The following is a 7,661-nucleotide window of genomic DNA, read 5'->3' on the forward strand; positions in this document are numbered from 1 at the left end:
CTTTCCCTTGTGTAGTTACAAAACAGAAAAATAGCAGTAATGATGAGGGAGGGCCAGTCAAACCCTGAGTCGAATCGTCGGGCTGGGTTCATTGAGTCAGCCGGTTGGGTGCAGGCACAGCTGCAGCACAGCTCAGGCAAAGCTCAGGGATCAGGTGCCGAGGGTAACCCCCAACTTCCCTACAAAACAGGGGAGGCCCCAGTGAGGCATCTCACAGTTCTTTGTCCCACAGCTCTTTTCACAGCACTCTGACCCCAGGTTACAGGGATGCACTGGATCAGGTCTGTCCTTGTGCACAGATACTGCAGAGCCTGTTGGTTCTCCCAGGACCCTGACATCAGGCCTGCACTTCAACAAAAAATAAAGCAAGAACTGTGAGTAAGGGCACAGTAGGATCTACTGGAGTGATTTAGGCCCTTGAGGAAAACCTGCTCAAAGTAGGCTCAGGACTTCTTAACAAAGCTTTTCACTTATTTTACAGGAAAGTGAAACAATATTTGCAGATCCATTAATGCATTAGGATTTTGAATGCAACATAAGTCTCTTCTGAAATATTTATACTTATCTCCAAGTCAGTGGCATGCAGTCAGCTCTAGCTGAGAAAGTAAGTGGGCAACAAGGAGAGCACCCCACCTCCAGTCTACACAGCCCCTCTCACAATGGCACAAGGCCCCTTTTCATGTTGCTAAGTCATGACTTCAACATCTCCTTGGATGACAAGCCCTCCATTCTTTGTGTGCCCTCCTCTGAGAATCCATCCTTACAGTTCCCCATAATAATTCATTAATTCCCATCTGCCTCCTGATGCTGAATTTTTTACCACTGGAACCTGGCCAGAAGTGGGACTTCAGGCATGTAGGAAACATGTGACTTAATAGGTAAGACAATATAGAGTTAGGCAAACACTGAGCTGGAGCTCCCTGGGTCCCATTTGGTATGCTGTTTTTTAATTTGATGGTTTTATTTCATATCAAAGGATTTAGGCACAAAGTCCTAGCTTCACATTTGCTCTTACACTGCTCACACCAAAAGATTTATATAATCTCCCAAATTATTCCTGACAAAGTGGATGAATCTTGCTGAGACTTACTCAGGTGTCAATGGAGGAAGAGTCTCTGGCACAGCTTTCATTCCACTTCTGATCTCAACAAGCAAGTCCCAGAAGAGTTGAGTTCTGTCCAGCAAATATCCTTGAACTACAATGTGACTCTTATTATGTAAATTTATCATCCTTCTGAGTCTACAGGAAAAGATCTTTGTAAAATCCTGGCCAAACTCTGCCTTGACTTTACCTGGTAGGATGCCTATTATCTCAGTAGCAGTGCAGCAAATGAGTCACCAGAGAATGTGCCACTGGGCATGTTACTTAATCATTCACATCCTCTGCGTTCAGGGATGCATCTAAAATGGGCATCGGTGTTCCCAGCCGAGCCCCAGGGAGGCATTTGCCCCATGCAAGTGTGACTCAGCAACATTTCTTAATTATCTGATGGTTGCAGGAGATTTTAAGATTAAAATTTTGTCAGCAGCATTTTATCCAAAGTGGTGGAAAGCTTCTTAAAAGGCCTACTGGGACCTACTCTTGCTGGCTTTATGGCACTGGGCCTTCATTACCATAAACAAACTCTGATACCCGAGTGTAGTCTTTTGGGAAATTTTGTACAAAGCCACAGGAAGGCTCATTGCAATCACCTACATGTCTCCTTAAAAACAATTGTACTCCCTGTGTAAGCTGGACCTGAATTGGGCTCTTCCTTCCCCAAAGGATGTTGGCCTTTCCCTGCTGCTCCCTGCTGCCAGTAGGGAGGCTGCACTGCTGTGGCACAGGCATCACGGTTTGTTATCCTCTCACAGGCTGAATGGAGCTTGGTACCAGGTCTGCACAGTTTAAGGGTAGGATAACAGCAAAGGCCTTGAAAGTAAGACCACCAGTTAAGGGAAGAGTCCCCAGAACAACTAACAATACACCAAGGGGCTGCTACCCATTGTTGAAAAGGTGCAACGTGCCGAGCTGGGAAAACCCTGCTTCTGCTTTAGGAAACAGAGCAGCAGCTGAGCAAGGGAATTAACAGCCAAGCAGCAGGTGTAGGCACCTGCAGCAGCAACTTCTCCAGGATTGGGCACAGCTTATCCCAAGGTGGAGGCTGAGGGCTGGGAATTGCCTTGAAAGTCAAATTCCTTACAGAAGGACAGGATTTGGAGATGGGGAGGAAAAAGCAGATGCACACTTCAAATCCAGCTTTCCCCATCGAAGTGCTCCTGGACATGATCATCTGCACCACAGTGGGTAAAGCCATGAAGGACTGTGGCCACCAGTGCCAGTCACACAGTTCAGCTCTGTGGTGTGGGGTGCGATTGCAAGCAGTGATGGCTTTGAGTGTGTGATGGCAGTGACTGAGCATGAGTAAGAAGCAACCACTGGCATGGGGGGTGTCGTTGATGCATGTCAGCATAGGAAAGCTTTGTTTTACAGTTTAAACTGTAAAAAGAAAAAAAAAAGTGCCATTATCACTGTGTCCTCACTGTAAAAGAAAAAACAAAAAGTAAAAAAAATAATCTTATTTTTAAGAGTTAAAATGTTGAGTTTCATTATAACCTTTTCAAAACTGACTGAAGAATTAGAGTGCTCCCAAGCTTCTTCTTGGAAGGGCAGAGAAGCCCTTCATAGACTTGCTGAGAGCACTCATTAATTAAGCATCAGCATTAGGTACCTTGTAGCTTTGGAAAATTCTATTCCATTTCTGCATTTTTAGTTAACTAAGTACTACAGATTTTCTTCGAGGTGACTGAGGGACCCACACAGGGCTGGAGGTCCCAAGTCCTAGTTCTCAGAAGTAATTCAAGGCACTAATTTCAGCTGTTAGAGTAGATGCAGAAAATCTGAAGCTTCTGTGTTTAAGCTTTCAAAGGAAATTGGAGAAGTGAAAATATGAGGTTTATTTTTTTTTTCCTTCTATTTCTATTCTGATATTTGAAACATCTGCCACAAAGTGTTTATAACCATACACAGTGCTCAATAAATGTCTAAACCTGGAAGGAACTATGCATGAATTATGTCTGATTTATACATTAAATAAAAATAGAAAGACCCAGTTGAATTTTAAATGTTCTTCCTACATTCAGTAAGCCTCAAAATTATGATGTCTATAGAATATTGCCTGCAAAAAAACCCAACATTTAATGCCTTGCATATACTATATCAAAACATTTTTAAAGCACTCCAAGAGTTTATAAGATACGGCAAATACTTGATCATAATTAAACTTTCATAAATTGGCTTTTCACAGGGAGAATTCTTGAAGAATAATTTTAAGGGCACCCCATCATATGCAGACCAAGATCAACCATAAAGAAAGGTCTGAGCTGCAAGTAACTGCTGCACATTGCTGCTCTCAGGCAGGTGCTCACGGGAAACCTACCCAGCACACAACTTAGCCTGCAGGAACCAGACCCCAATGGTGAGACACAGCCCCCTGCTCAGCCCTGGATCATGGCCATGAGTGGCAGATCCCAGGCCAGCTCTGGAAAGGCCAAATTTTCAGCTCATCTCCTCACAGGGAAATGAAGCATGTTTGACTACAGCATCTTTGGAGAGGTGGGAGCAGGGCTATGTTACAACCCTGACCCCAGGCTCTGCTTGACTGGCCCTCTGTGCCAGCCAGCAGTGCCAGCCTTCCAAGGCAGGGACAACACCCAGGACTCCAGTATTTCCAAACACTCACTTTTCCTGTCCCTGCTGAAGAGCCAGGCTTCAAAGAACAGGTATCATGGAGTTGAAGTGCAAATATCATGCTGGGTACAAATGAGTCAATAAAGTCATACCAGAGTTTTTAACTACAATGTGATCCACCTCAGAAAGCATGTGAAGCTAATGTTTAAAAAGCAGTGTCATTGTATATCTTTATTTAGTCATCAAATACTTTGGTTGATACTTTTGATGCTTCTTTGGAGGATTAATTTTAAATTGCAGATACTCTGCAGTTACACTTAAATCATTTAACTTTTGAAGTGATAATACTTGGCCTGTTTGACCCCAGGGAGTGGAGATATTTAATAACTTGTCTTCCAGTTTATTACCCAGCCCAGACAAACAAAGCAAAATAAATCCATTAAAATGTAATTTTGAGTATTCCCAGGTTTTGTTAGTTGAATCACATTTTTGCAATTAACGTGATCATTATAAACATTTTAGGCCTTGCTCAAGATCATCCACATACATCAAAATAAAACATTCTCAGCCCAATTTTATGGCACAGCTCTGTTAGAAATATTTAAGTGATACAAGAAAATCCAAACAAAACCTTGCAGTTTAGCTCCCTAAACAACAGAGGTAGTTTAGATTTATTACAGTCATCTCCACCACCAGCCTCTGTATGATAGAAGTGCTTCCTAACTCTCCTCACACAAAATGCAGCATTGTCATCTCAGTCTGCCATTGCTGCATGCCCCCCACCACCCTGGCAGCTGAACATTTCCTAGATTTCATCCCCCATAAAAGAGCCAAGTAGGTGAATACATGTCCTGATAATTATGTATGCATTTAATAGAAGAGAACCATAGAATCACAGAATCATAGAATGGTTGGCTTTCTGGGCTGCAAGCACACATTGTTGGCTCATGTTGAGCTTCTCATCCACCATCACTCTCAAGTCCTTCTCCTCTGGACTGTTTTTGATGCATTCTACAACTAGCCTTTATTTGTCCTTGGCATTGCCCTGACCCAGGTGCAGGACGTTGCATTCGGCCTTGTTAAACTTCATGCAGTTTGCACAAGCCCACCCCTCAAGCCTGTCAAGGTCCCTCTGGATGGCATTCCTTCCCTCCAGTGTGTCAATCTCAGCACACAGTTTGGTGTCATCAGCAAAATTTGCTGAGGCTGCACTCAATGCCACTGTCCATGTTGCCAACAAAGATGTTAAATAGCACCTGCTTCTAATTTTCAGAAGAAACGTGAGAAGAGAAGTCCTCTCCAAACCTGCTGGTCCCTTTATAGAGCTACATAAATCTGCAGTCCCACAGCTTACTATAAAACGGGGGGGAAAGGAGCTGAAGCTGTCCAACTCTGCAGCTTCACTGCAGGATAAATAGAACCAGCAGGTTAAACATTTCCCTGCTAAGTCTAAGCATCAGCAGCCAGTTGCTGGCTCTGGAGGGCTTCTGCCTGCACAATCATAATCAATATTTCAGACACAGACACAGAATCTTAAGGGTTGGAAGGGACCTGGAAAGATCATCTAGTCCAACCCCCCTGCCAGAGCAGGGTCACCCAGAGCACATCACACAGGAACTTGTCCAGGTGGGTTCTGAATGTCTCCAGAGAAGGAGACTCCACAACCTCTCTGGGCAGCCTGTTCCAGTGCTCTGTTGCTCTCACAATAAAGAAGTTCTTCCTGATATTCACATGGAACCTCCTATGCTTCAGTTTGCATCTGTTGCCCCTTGTCCTATCACCAGACATCACTGAAAAAAGCCTGGCTCCATTGTCCTGAGACTTGCCCTTAACATATTTGTAAACATTGATGAGGTCACCCCTCAGTCTCCTCTTGTCCAAGCTAAAGAGACCCAGCTCCCCCAGCCTTTCCTCATAAGAGAGATGCTCCACTCCCTTCATCATCTTCGTGGCTCTGCGCTGAACTCTTTCAAGCAGTTCCTTGTCCTTCTTGAACGGAGGGGCCCAGAACTGGACACAATATTCCTGATGTGGCCTCACCAAGGCAGAATAGAGGGGGAGGAGAACCTCTCTTGACCTACTAACCACACCCTTTCTAACACACCCCAGGATGCCATTGGCCTTCTTGGCCACAAGGGCACATTGCTGGCTCATGGTCATCCTCCTGTCTACCAGGACCCCCAGGTCCCTTTTTCCTACACTGCTCTCCAGCAGGTCAGCCCCCAGTCTGTACTGGGACATGGGGCTGTTCTTCCCCAGATGCAAGACTCTACACTTGCCCTTGTTGAATTTCATCAAGTTTCTCCCTGCCAAACTCTCCAGCCTGTCCAGGTCTAGCTGAATTGCAGCACAGCCTTCTGGTGTGTCAGCCACTCCTCTCAGTTTAGTGTCATCAGCAAACTTGCTGAGGGCACACTCTGTTCCCTCATCCAGGGCGCTGATGAAAACATTGAACAGCACCGGTCCCAGTACTGACCCCTGAGGGACTCCACTAGTCACAGACCTCCAACTTGATTCTGTCCTATTGACCACAACTCTCTGACTTCTTCCTTTCAACCAATTCATAACCCATCTCACCACCTGATCAAGAGCACATTTCCTCAGCTTATCTATGAGGATGCTGTGGGAGACAGTGTCAAATGCTTTACTGAAATCAAGATAAACCACATCTACTGCCTTACCATCATCTATCCACCTAGTTACTTCCTCATAGAAGGCTGTAAGGGTGGTCAAACATGACTTCCCTTGGTAAAACCACGTCGATTGCTCTTAATGACCCCCATGTCCTTGACATGCCAAGAACAAGTTATTCCATCACCTTTCCAGGGATGGAGGTGAGGCTGACCAGTCTATAGTTACCTGGGTCCTCTTTTTTTGCCCTTCTTGTAGACTGGGGTGACTTTTGCTATCCTCCAGTCCTCAGTCACCTCTCCTGTTGCCCATGACTTACCAAAGATGATGGAGAGCAGCCTAGCAATGACCTCTGCCAGTTCCCTCAGCACCACGGGTGTATTCCATCTGGACCCATCGATTTACGGATGTCCAGATTGCTTAACTGATCCCTAACCCAATCCTCATCTACCAAACAAACTCCTCCTTCATCCTGACTTCTGGGACTTTAGGGATCTGGGGCTCCTGGGGAGAGTCTGCAGCAGTAACAACAGAGGCAAAGAAGACATTCAGTACCTCTGTCTTCTTTATATCCTCTGTCACCAGGGCACCCACCTCATTCAGCAGTTTCAGCAAGTTTTACCCTTGAATATCAAAAGTGGTTTCATAGTATATATTTTTCTTAAATTAAAAAACCCTGAACTTTTAGTAAAGCTCACTCTGGGCCTTCCCTTGTTCCTCTGCTCTCCATGGTTTGGCCACTGACAACAAAAAAGGAGGACCAGAACCTTTAATACCCTACTTTTAAGTGTTAATACAGTTACAGAAGACTATACAAACAAGCGCCAAACAGCAGTTACATATTATTAGAGCTACACAATATTTGTACATGTTGCTAAAACAATGCTGCTAAATTAAGAAGTTTTATTAATTTTAGAGGTTTTGGCTGCTGTTATTAAAAATATATTTACCTGAAAGGAAATCCAAGTATTTAATTTTACAAATGATTCAAAATATAGCAGTAAGCAACATAAACTATTGCTTTTTTATGTTTATACATTTTTTTTGGCATAACACTGCCATACAGTTACAGAATTAGAAAATATATCTTTATAGTGCATTACAAATCCAGAAACTGGTTACCACTCCTACCACATACATATGGTATTGGTACTACCAAACATGCACAGCATTCTGTAATTAAACACTGCAAAGGAATACAGAGAAGAGAGCGGGACCACTCATAAAAAAACACAATATGTAAATTATTGGGGTTTTGGTTGCTTCTTTGTACTGCACTTTTTTTTCTTAGATTACATTTTAACAATGAAGTCTATGATATTTCCAAATTTGATCAGTGCAAATTTATTTCTGATCATCC

Source organism: Chaetura pelagica, unplaced genomic scaffold (assembly GCF_000747805.2).
Source record: "Chaetura pelagica isolate M959 unplaced genomic scaffold, ChaPel_1.0 scaffold150, whole genome shotgun sequence".
Lineage (NCBI taxonomy): Eukaryota > Metazoa > Chordata > Aves > Apodiformes > Apodidae > Chaetura > Chaetura pelagica.